Raw genomic sequence first — 12,109 nt, forward strand, 5'->3', positions numbered from 1 at the left:
CTCTTGCCGCCGACAACGACAGCCACGACAGGGCTGTCCGGCTCCTGCCCCTCCCTGAGTCAGCGTCCCCTCGCCAGACCAGCACATGCCGCTTCCGAGGCTTTCCTCCCCTTTCTGCTTCGTGGGCTAAATGACAGCAGGCAACTCCCTGCCGGGGGCTGCGCACGGCAGGAGAGGGACGCGCTTCTGCAGCTCCGTGTTGCCTGCCTTGCCCTCTGTCCTGGGAAGGCATCTCTGCCCTGTGCTCGCAGCCAGGCTCTGCTGCGGCTGTGCATTCAGACGGGCCTGCCAGCTCCCCAGCACCCCGAGGGCAGCCCCTGCCCAGCGCCATCCCCCTGCAGTGGGGCTCCTGGGTCACATGGGTGGGGCCGGTGGCTCTGGGGCCGGGCTGGCGTGAGCCTGTGCTGGCTGAACCCGGGTGGGCATCTCTGCTCCTTGCACCACGCACCTCGGGGAAGAGCACCTCGGGGCCTTTCTCCCCCAGACTTGCAGAGGGCGATGACCAACGCCTGCAGGCGGACAGACGCCGGCTCCGTTGGGCTAGCGAATGATGCATCGTGCTGAAGCAGGCAGTGCCCGAGAGGAGTGCCTTTGATTTGGCATTCTGTAGCCTCGCGCCTCTGTAGGAAATAGCCACACGGCGTACGTCATGCGGGCGCTGGCGTGCAGGAGGCCTTTGCAAGGCTGCCTTCTTGCCCAGCGGCACGACCCTGGTCTTCCCTGTGGCTCTGCCAAGAAGGCATGGGGCTGCCCCGAGACCCAGCCCTTGGGGAAGAGCTATGGCACGCGGGGCGCTTGCAGTCAGCCTTTGTCACGCTGCGTGCCCTCTTACACACCGAGATAATGAAAAGACGGTGGGGGTAATTTGGCCCATTAGGTGGCAGCTGGCAAGCGTCCGAGCGGGGTAATTGCAGGGGCTGATAGAACGGGTTGGGGCTGGTGAGGAAACGGCGTCAGCAAAAGAGCCCCGTGCCACGCAGGGAGGAGGCAGGGGCTCGGCCACCGTGCGCCACATGCCCCCAGCGTGGCCAGCTCCTCCCCGTGCTCGCAGGCCCTGCATAAAAGCGCTGCTCTCGACGAGCACCGACATCCTCCGCTCCTGCCTCGCTCTGCTCAGGAAAAGGGTAGGTGGGTGCCCGCAGGTCTCTGCCTCCTCTGGCAGGGGCTGGCACGGGGCCTCCCTGGCCAGGAGAGCTCTGCCGGCAGCGGGCACGCTGGCAGCAGCCTTGGACGGCCAGGGCGGGCTGAGCCGTGGCGGGAGGAGAAAGGAGCCCCGTGGCCAGGACACGCTGAGCCAGGCCCTGCACGGGCTCTTGGGGAGGGCTTGTGTGCCCTCTGTGTGCAGAGAGAGGGCAGGGCGAGGGCTGCGGAGAGCCGGGCACTGAGTAGGGCTGGCTGGGCAAAGGGCAAGCGGTGGGCAGCGCGGGCAAGGTGGTGGCTCTGAGCCCTCCAGCTCGAGGGCTCTCTTCCTCGCTCATGACGCCTGTCCCTGGGGCCGTGTGTTGCAGGCTCAGCTCTCTCGCACAAAGATGTCTTGCTACGACCTGTGCCCACCGAAAACCAGCGTCGCCGTCCCCCAGCCCATCGCTGAGAGCTGCAACGAGCTGTGTGCCCGCCAGTGCCCCGACTCCACGGCCTTCATCCAGCCGCCCCCCGTCGTCGTCACCTTCCCCGGCCCCATCCTCAGCTCCTTCCCCCAGCAAGCCGTGGTGGGCTCCTCTGGAGCACCCGCCTTTGGGGGCTCCCTGGGGCTGGGGGGCCTCTACGGTGCCAGAGCCACGCTGGGCTCGGGGGGCCTCTGCACCTTTGGCAGACCCTACGCTTCTCCTGCCTGCAGCCCTTGCGTCTTGCCCCGCTACAGCAAGAAGCTGTGGGACACCTGTGGGCCCTGCTAGACCCAGCCCCCAAAACCCCAGAGACCCTGGGCCACCTCAGCCTCACGCCTCCCGACCTTGCTCCTCTCCTTCCCCTCTCTCCATGCCGCCTCTCCTCCTTCTTGCTCCTGCCCGTGCCCACATGCGCGTCTCCACCAGTGTCGCGCAGGGCACCTGCTTGTCTCTGCAACCACCTCCGCCCGGGAGAAGCCTGAAGGAACACCTCTCTTCAAGCCCGAGGTGACAACCTGCCTGCCTCTGCCTTCTGTGTCTTTCTCCTCTGCAATAAAACAAGCCTGCCTCCAACACCTGCCTCTCCGCCTTTTCTTGCAAAGCCCAGCGTGGGCTGCAGGGTTCCCTGGCCCTGCACGTGGCCCCTGCCAGCCAGCCCAGGGCAGTCTCTCAGCCCCAGCAGAGCCAGGCTGAGCTGCCTTTGGGGAGACCCCACAGCCCTGGCAGCTCTAGCCACACGCGGTCCCGTGGCTGAGCTCCAAGGGCCCTGCCTGAAGGCAGGCTGCTCCCCTGCTTGCGGGACGTGCAGCCTTGGGGCATTTGCAGACCTCCAGCCTCCTTGCCCATGAGCGCAGGTGCCCCGGGAGCTGCAGGCCAGCCAGGGCCAATGGCTGCTGCAGCGCCAGCCCCTTTGCGCCTCCACGGCTCTGCTTGAGGCCCTGGGGGAGAAAGCAAAGGGGAAGCTTCCCCTTCCTCTGCCCTATCCCACTCCCTTCCCCTTCCCTTCCCTCTTCTTCTTGCCCTTCCTTCTCCCCTTCCCTCTTCCCCTTCCCCTTCCCCTTCTTACCCCCACCACAGTCCAACACACCCGGTGCTCCTTGGTTCTCTACTGCAGACCTTACATCACTTAGAGCCCGATTGCTGTGGCAGGAGCCTTGGCAGGGCATCTTGTCGTGCTTCCTCCTCAAGCAGGGTCACCCCGAGCTGCCTGCCCAGCACCACGTCCAGATGGCTTTTGCCTCTCTCCAAGGACGGAGAGTCCACGACCTCCCGGGACAACCTGTGCCAGTGCTCGGTCACCCTCACAGTGAAAAAAGTGTTTGGGGATGTTGAGGCGGAGCCTGCGCTGTTTCCGCTGCTGCCCATTGCCTCTTGTCCTGGCCCTGGCCACCTCTGAAAAGAGCCTGGCTCCATCTTCTTGATGCCTTCCCTTCAGGCAAGGCCTGTGTGCACACTGATGGCACTCTCCTGAGCCTCCTCGCCTCCAGGAGGAACAGTCCCGTCTCTCTGGGGCTCTCCCCGGAAGAGCAATGCTCCCTGCCCCTTCATCCTTTTCGTGGTTGAACCCCAGCCGGCAACGAGACACCACGCAGCCGCTCGCTCACTCCCCCCGCGGTGGGCTGGGGGAGAGAATCGGAGGGGTCAAAGTGAGAAAACTCGTGGCTTGAGATAAAGGCATTTGCATAAGTAAAGCAAAAGCCGCGCATGCAAGCAAAGGAAAATAAGGAATTCGTCCGCTCCTTGCCATGGGCAGCAGCTGTTCGGCCATCTCCAGGAAAGCAGGGCTCCATCACGCCTAACGGTGACTTGGGCAGGCAGACGCCGTCGCTCCAACTCTCCTCCCTTCCTTCTTCTTGCCCCAGCTTTCTATTGCTGAGCGTGACGTCACGTGCTATGGAATAGCCCTTTGGGCAGCTGGGGTCAGCTGTCCCAGCTGGGTCCCCTCCCAACTCCTTGTGCAGCCCCAGCCTACTCGCTGGTGGGGCAGCGTGAGAAGCAGCAAAGGCCTTGACTCCGTGCAAGCACAGCTCAGCAAGGACAAAAACATCCCTATATTCTTCTCAACACTCTTTTCAGCACAAATCCACAATGTAGCCCCGCACTAGCTACTACGCAGAAAACTAACTCTATCTCAGGCACAACCGGCACAACCATCTGCGTGGCCCTTGCCTGGACTCTCTCCAGTAGCCCCACATCTCTCCTGTGCTGGGCAGCCCAGCACTGCACACAGCACCCCAGGGGTGGCCTCAGAGGTGCCGAGCGGAGGGCAAGGATCCCCCTCCCTCCACCTGCCGGCCACGCTCCTCCACACGCAGCCCCGGACAGTGCTGGCCGCCTTTGTCCCAAGGCACGTTTCCAGCTCATGCTCACCTTGGGGTCCCCCAGCGGCCCCAGCGCCTTTCCTGACAAGCTGCTCTCCAGCAATCGAGGGCCACTTCCCAAGCGCAGGCTTATACGCTGGCTCTCGTCCAGCCTCCTCTGTGCAGGTGCCCGGAGATGCTGCCGTGCTCCTGCAGAGCAGCGGGACCTGAGGGAGCTGGGGCCGCTCCCGGGCTGAGAAGACCAGGCAAAGGAGCGCTGCCAGCGCCTGTCCTGCTCTCTGCCCTCTGCCCTTTCCCCAGCTCCTGCAAGCCCCACCAAAAGGCTCTGTCTCCCCTGCCTGCTGCCTGCATCCTCCCTCTCCCACCTCGCCTGCCCACCTCAGGAACAGCATTTGCCCTCCCAGAGCTGCTGCGCACCCAGCCCCGGGGTGGTCCTGACTCGGGACAAGGAGGGAGGGAGACACGAGTCGCATGCAGGAAACCTTTATTGTGCCCAGAGGGGCAGGAGAGATTGTCAGAGAGATGCTGGGCAAGACCCAGAGAGGCTGGTTGCCACGTGTTGGGGGAGGCAGAGGGATCTTCTCCAGAGCATTGCTTCTCGCTCCGCATGCCCCGTTGGTGCAGCATTCCAGATCCCGAGGACTTGTGCCGTCAGCCCCGCGGGGCCTTTTGGCTGTACCTCCTACCCCGTGCCAGAGCTGGGAGCAGAGGGGAGGGGAGGAGAGCAGAGGGCAGGAGAAGAGGGCAGGGAAGGGCCGAGGGTGTGAGGCACTGCCAGCTGCCCAGGCGTTGGCTGGGGCTGGGGCTGCTCAGCACTGCCCAGTGCCTCGTGCCCGCCAGCTCAGCCCTCTATGGGTGGTGGTGGCGTTGGCGTTTGGTCTGGGGGCAGCGCCTGGGGCTGGGCTGGGTCTAGCAGGGCCCACAGGTGTCCCACAGCTTCTTGCTGTAGCGGGGCAAGACGCAAGGGCTGCAGGCAGGAGAAGCGTAGGGTCTGCCAAAGGTGCAGAGGCCCCCCGAGCCCAGCGTGGCTCCGGCACCGTAGAGGCCCCCCAGCCCCAGGGAGCCCCCAAAGGCGGGTGCTCCAGAGGAGCCCACCACGGCTTGCTGGGGGAAGGAGCTGAGGATGGGGCCGGGGAAGGTGACGACGACGGGGGGCGGCTGGATGAAGGCCGTGGAGTCGGGGCACTGGCGGGCGCACAGCTCGTTGCAGCTCTCAGCGATGGGCTGGGGGACGGCGACGCTGGTTTTCGGTGGGCACAGGTCGTAGCAAGACATCTTTGCGTGGGATGGGACGGTGCTCTGCAAGAGGGCAGAGATTGCAAGAGAGTCCCAGAGGGGAGTGCCCAAGGCAGAGGGGCCGGGGACGCAGCGGGGGGCCAGGAGGAGAAGCGCTCGCAGACTTACCCTGTTCCCGGAGGAGAAGGCAACCAGAGCAGTGGATGGGAGAGCCTGGCAGAGGCAGAGCTTTTATACCAGCCCCACCATTGCTCAGCACCACCTCAGCCAATCTGCAGAGGCGGCACTCCCTCTTGCCGCCGACAACGACAGCCACGACAGGGCTGTCCGGCTCCTGCCCCTCCCTGAGTCAGCGTCCCCTCGCCAGACCAGCACATGCCGCTTCCGAGGCTTTCCTCCCCTTTCTGCTTCGTGGGCTAAATGACAGCAGGCAACTCCCTGCCGGGGGCTGCGCACGGCAGGAGAGGGACGCGCTTCTGCAGCTCCGTGTTGCCTGCCTTGCCCTCTGTCCTGGGAAGGCATCTCTGCCCTGTGCTCGCAGCCAGGCTCTGCTGCGGCTGTGCATTCAGACGGGCCTGCCAGCTCCCCAGCACCCCGAGGGCAGCCCCTGCCCAGCGCCATCCCCCTGCAGTGGGGCTCCTGGGTCACGTGGGTGGGGCCGGTGGCTCTGGGGCCGGGCTGGCGTGAGCCTGTGCTGGCTGAACCCGGGTGGGCATCTCTGCTCCTTGCACCACGCACCTCGGGGAAGAGCACCTCGGGGCCTTTCTCCCCCAGACTTGCAGAGGGCGATGACCAACGCCTGCAGGCGGACAGACGCCGGCTCCGTTGGGCTAGCGAATGATGCATCGTGCTGAAGCAGGCAGTGCCCGAGAGGAGTGCCTTTGATTTGGCATTCTGTAGCCTCGCGCCTCTGTAGGAAATAGCCACACGGCGTACGTCATGCGGGCGCTGGCGCGCAGGAGGCCTTTGCAAGGCTGCCTTCTTGCCCAGCGGCACGACCCTGGTCTTCCCTGTGGCTCTGCCAAGAAGGCATGGGGCTGCCCCGAGACCCAGCCCTTGGGGAAGAGCTATGGCACGCGGGGCGCTTGCAGTCAGCCTTTGTCACGCTGCGTGCCCTCTTACACACCGAGATAATGAAAAGACGGTGGGGGTAATTTGGCCCATTAGGTGGCAGCTGGCAAGCGTCCGAGCGGGGTAATTGCAGGGGCTGATAGAACGGGTTGGGGCTGGTGAGGAAACGGCGTCAGCAAAAGAGCCCCGTGCCACGCAGGGAGGAGGCAGGGGCTCGGCCACCGTGCGCCACATGCCCCCAGCGTGGCCAGCTCCTCCCCGTGCTCGCAGGCCCTGCATAAAAGCGCTGCTCTCGACGAGCACTGACATCCTCCGCTCCTGCCTCGCTCTGCTCAGGAAAAGGGTAGGTGGGTGCCCGCAGGTCTCTGCCTCCTCTGGCAGGGGCTGGCACGGGGCCTCCCTGGCCAGGAGAGCTCTGCCGGCAGCGGGCACGCTGGCAGCAGCCTTGGACGGCCAGGGCGGGCTGAGCCGTGGCGGGAGGAGAAAGGAGCCCCGTGGCCAGGACACGCTGAGCCAGGCCCTGCACGGGCTCTTGGGGAGGGCTTGTGTGCCCTCTGTGTGCAGAGAGAGGGCAGGGCGAGGGCTGCGGAGAGCCGGGCACTGAGTAGGGCTGGCTGGGCAAAGGGCAAGCGGTGGGCAGCGCGGGCAAGGTGGTGGCTCTGAGCCCTCCAGCTCGAGGGCTCTCTTCCTCGCTCATGACGCCTGTCCCTGGGGCCGTGTGTTGCAGGCTCAGCTCTCTCGCACAAAGATGTCTTGCTACGACCTGTGCCCACCGAAAACCAGCGTCGCCGTCCCCCAGCCCATCGCTGAGAGCTGCAACGAGCTGTGCGCCCGCCAGTGCCCCGACTCCACAGCCTTCATCCAGCCGCCCCCCGTCGTCGTCACCTTCCCCGGCCCCATCCTCAGCTCCTTCCCCCAGCAAGCCGTGGTGGGCTCCTCTGGAGCACCCGCCTTTGGGGGCTCCCTGGGGCTGGGGGGCCTCTACGGTGCCGGAGCCACGCTGGGCTCGGGGGGCCTCTGCACCTTTGGCAGACCCTACGCTTCTCCTGCCTGCAGCCCTTGCGTCTTGCCCCGCTACAGCAAGAAGCTGTGGGACACCTGTGGGCCCTGCTAGACCCAGCCCCCAAAACCCCAGAGACCCTGGGCCACCTCAGCCTCACGCCTCCCGACCTTGCTCCTCTCCTTCCCCTCTCTCCATGCCGCCTCTCCTCCTTCTTGCTCCTGCCCGTGCCCACATGCGCGTCTCCACCAGTGTCGCGCAGGGCACCTGCTTGTCTCTGCAACCACCTCCGCCCGGGAGAAGCCTGAAGGAACACCTCTCTTCAAGCCCGAGGTGACAACCTGCCTGCCTCTGCCTTCTGTGTCTTTCTCCTCTGCAATAAAACAAGCCTGCCTCCAACACCTGCCTCTCCGCCTTTTCTTGCAAAGCCCAGCGTGGGCTGCAGGGTTCCCTGGCCCTGCACGTGGCCCCTGCCAGCCAGCCCAGGGCAGTCTCTCAGCCCCAGCAGAGCCAGGCTGAGCTGCCTTTGGGGAGACCCCACAGCCCTGGCAGCTCTAGCCACACGCGGTCCCGTGGCTGAGCTCCAAGGGCCCTGCCTGAAGGCAGGCTGCTCCCCTGCTTGCGGGACGTGCAGCCTTGGGGCATTTGCAGACCTCCAGCCTCCTTGCCCATGAGCGCAGGTGCCCCGGGAGCTGCAGGCCAGCCAGGGCCAATGGCTGCTGCAGCGCCAGCCCCTTTGCGCCTCCACGGCTCTGCTTGAGGCCCTGGGGGAGAAAGCAAAGGGGAAGCTTCCCCTTCCTCTGCCCTATCCCACTCCCTTCCCCTTCCCTTCCCTCTTCTTCTTGCCCTTCCTTCTCCCCTTCCCTCTTCCCCTTCCCCTTCCCCTTCTTACCCCCACCACAGTCCAACACACCCGGTGCTCCTTGGTTCTCTACTGCAGACCTTACATCACTTAGAGCCCGATTGCTGTGGCAGGAGCCTTGGCAGGGCATCTTGTCGTGCTTCCTCCTCAAGCAGGGTCACCCCGAGCTGCCTGCCCAGCACCACGTCCAGATGGCTTTTGCCTCTCTCCAAGGACGGAGAGTCCACGACCTCCCGGGACAACCTGTGCCAGTGCTCGGTCACCCTCACAGTGAAAAAAGTGTTTGGGGATGTTGAGGCGGAGCCTGCGCTGTTTCCGCTGCTGCCCATTGCCTCTTGTCCTGGCCCTGGACACCTCTGAAAAGAGCCTGGCTCCATCTTCTTGATGCCTTCCCTTCAGGCAAGGCCTGTGTGCACACTGATGGCACTCTCCTGAGCCTCCTCGCCTCCAGGAGGAACAGTCCCGTCTCTCTGGGGCTCTCCCCGGAAGAGCAATGCTCCCTGCCCCTTCATCCTTTTCGTGGTTGAACCCCAGCCGGCAACGAGACACCACGCAGCCGCTCGCTCACTCCCCCCGCGGTGGGCTGGGGGAGAGAATCGGAGGGGTCAAAGTGAGAAAACTCGTGGCTTGAGATAAAGGCATTTGCATAAGTAAAGCAAAAGCCGCGCATGCAAGCAAAGGAAAATAAGGAATTCGTCCGCTCCTTGCCATGGGCAGCAGCTGTTCGGCCATCTCCAGGAAAGCAGGGCTCCATCACGCCTAACGGTGACTTGGGCAGGCAGACGCCGTCGCTCCAACTCTCCTCCCTTCCTTCTTCTTGCCCCAGCTTTCTATTGCTGAGCGTGACGTCACGTGCTATGGAATAGCCCTTTGGGCAGCTGGGGTCAGCTGTCCCAGCTGGGTCCCCTCCCAACTCCTTGTGCAGCCCCAGCCTACTCGCTGGTGGGGCAGCGTGAGAAGCAGCAAAGGCCTTGACTCCGTGCAAGCACAGCTCAGCAAGGACAAAAACATCCCTATATTCTTCTCAACACTCTTTTCAGCACAAATCCACAATGTAGCCCCGCACTAGCTACTACGCAGAAAACTAACTCTATCTCAGGCACAACCGGCACAACCATCTGCGTGGCCCTTGCCTGGACTCTCTCCAGTAGCCCCACATCTCTCCTGTGCTGGGCAGCCCAGCACTGCACACAGCACCCCAGGGGTGGCCTCAGAGGTGCCGAGCGGAGGGCAAGGATCCCCCTCCCTCCACCTGCCGGCCACGCTCCTCCACACGCAGCCCCGGACAGTGCTGGCCGCCTTTGTCCCAAGGCACGTTTCCAGCTCATGCTCACCTTGGGGTCCCCCAGCGGCCCCAGCGCCTTTCCTGACAAGCTGCTCTCCAGCAATCGAGGGCCACTTCCCAAGCGCAGGCTTATACGCTGGCTCTCGTCCAGCCTCCTCTGTGCAGGTGCCCGGAGATGCTGCCGTGCTCCTGCAGAGCAGCGGGACCTGAGGGAGCTGGGGCCGCTCCCGGGCTGAGAAGACCAGGCAAAGGAGCGCTGCCAGCGCCTGTCCTGCTCTCTGCCCTCTGCCCTTTCCCCAGCTCCTGCAAGCCCCACCAAAAGGCTCTGTCTCCCCTGCCTGCTGCCTGCATCCTCCCTCTCCCACCTCGCCTGCCCACCTCAGGAACAGCATTTGCCCTCCCAGAGCTGCTGCGCACCCAGCCCCGGGGTGGTCCTGACTCGGGACAAGGAGGGAGGGAGACACGAGTCGCATGCAGGAAACCTTTATTGTGCCCAGAGGGGCAGGAGAGATTGTCAGAGAGATGCTGGGCAAGACCCAGAGAGGCTGGTTGCCACGTGTTGGGGGAGGCAGAGGGATCTTCTCCAGAGCATTGCTTCTCGCTCCGCATGCCCCGTTGGTGCAGCATTCCAGATCCCGAGGACTTGTGCCGTCAGCCCCGCGGGGCCTTTTGGCTGTACCTCCTACCCCGTGCCAGAGCTGGGAGCAGAGGGGAGGGGAGGAGAGCAGAGGGCAGGAGAAGAGGGCAGGGAAGGGCCGAGGGTGTGAGGCACTGCCAGCTGCCCAGGCGTTGGCTGGGGCTGGGGCTGCTCAGCACTGCCCAGTGCCTCGTGCCCGCCAGCTCAGCCCTCTATGGGTGGTGGTGGCGTTGGCGTTTGGTCTGGGGGCAGCGCCTGGGGCTGGGCTGGGTCTAGCAGGGCCCACAGGTGTCCCACAGCTTCTTGCTGTAGCGGGGCAAGACGCAAGGGCTGCAGGCAGGAGAAGCGTAGGGTCTGCCAAAGGTGCAGAGGCCCCCCGAGCCCAGCGTGGCTCCGGCACCGTAGAGGCCCCCCAGCCCCAGGGAGCCCCCAAAGGCGGGTGCTCCAGAGGAGCCCACCACGGCTTGCTGGGGGAAGGAGCTGAGGATGGGGCCGGGGAAGGTGACGACGACGGGGGGCGGCTGGATGAAGGCCGTGGAGTCGGGGCACTGGCGGGCGCACAGCTCGTTGCAGCTCTCAGCGATGGGCTGGGGGACGGCGACGCTGGTTTTCGGTGGGCACAGGTCGTAGCAAGACATCTTTGCGTGGGATGGGACGGTGCTCTGCAAGAGGGCAGAGATTGCAAGAGAGTCCCAGAGGGGAGTGCCCAAGGCAGAGGGGCCGGGGACGCAGCGGGGGGCCAGGAGGAGAAGCGCTCGCAGACTTACCCTGTTCCCGGAGGAGAAGGCAACCAGAGCAGTGGATGGGAGAGCCTGGCAGAGGCAGAGCTTTTATACCAGCCCCACCATTGCTCAGCACCACCTCAGCCAATCTGCAGAGGCGGCACTCCCTCTTGCCGCCGACAACGACAGCCACGACAGGGCTGTCCGGCTCCTGCCCCTCCCTGAGTCAGCGTCCCCTCGCCAGACCAGCACATGCCGCTTCCGAGGCTTTCCTCCCCTTTCTGCTTCGTGGGCTAAATGACAGCAGGCAACTCCCTGCCGGGGGCTGCGCACGGCAGGAGAGGGACGCGCTTCTGCAGCTCCGTGTTGCCTGCCTTGCCCTCTGTCCTGGGAAGGCATCTCTGCCCTGTGCTCGCAGCCAGGCTCTGCTGCGGCTGTGCATTCAGACGGGCCTGCCAGCTCCCCAGCACCCCGAGGGCAGCCCCTGCCCAGCGCCATCCCCCTGCAGTGGGGCTCCTGGGTCACGTGGGTGGGGCCGGTGGCTCTGGGGCCGGGCTGGCGTGAGCCTGTGCTGGCTGAACCCGGGTGGGCATCTCTGCTCCTTGCACCACGCACCTCGGGGAAGAGCACCTCGGGGCCTTTCTCCCCCAGACTTGCAGAGGGCGATGACCAACGCCTGCAGGCGGACAGACGCCGGCTCCGTTGGGCTAGCGAATGATGCATCGTGCTGAAGCAGGCAGTGCCCGAGAGGAGTGCCTTTGATTTGGCATTCTGTAGCCTCGCGCCTCTGTAGGAAATAGCCACACGGCGTACGTCATGCGGGCGCTGGCGCGCAGGAGGCCTTTGCAAGGCTGCCTTCTTGCCCAGCGGCACGACCCTGGTCTTCCCTGTGGCTCTGCCAAGAAGGCATGGGGCTGCCCCGAGACCCAGCCCTTGGGGAAGAGCTATGGCACGCGGGGCGCTTGCAGTCAGCCTTTGTCACGCTGCGTGCCCTCTTACACACCGAGATAATGAAAAGACGGTGGGGGTAATTTGGCCCATTAGGTGGCAGCTGGCAAGCGTCCGAGCGGGGTAATTGCAGGGGCTGATAGAACGGGTTGGGGCTGGTGAGGAAACGGCGTCAGCAAAAGAGCCCCGTGCCACGCAGGGAGGAGGCAGGGGCTCGGCCACCGTGCGCCACATGCCCCCAGCGTGGCCAGCTCCTCCCCGTGCTCGCAGGCCCTGCATAAAAGCGCTGCTCTCGACGAGCACTGACATCCTCCGCTCCTGCCTCGCTCTGCTCAGGAAAAGGGTAGGTGGGTGCCCGCAGGTCTCTGCCTCCTCTGGCAGGGGCTGGCACGGGGCCTCCCTGGCCAGGAGAGCTCTGCC

This window comes from Mycteria americana, chromosome 25 (assembly GCF_035582795.1).
Source record: "Mycteria americana isolate JAX WOST 10 ecotype Jacksonville Zoo and Gardens chromosome 25, USCA_MyAme_1.0, whole genome shotgun sequence".
Lineage (NCBI taxonomy): Eukaryota > Metazoa > Chordata > Aves > Ciconiiformes > Ciconiidae > Mycteria > Mycteria americana.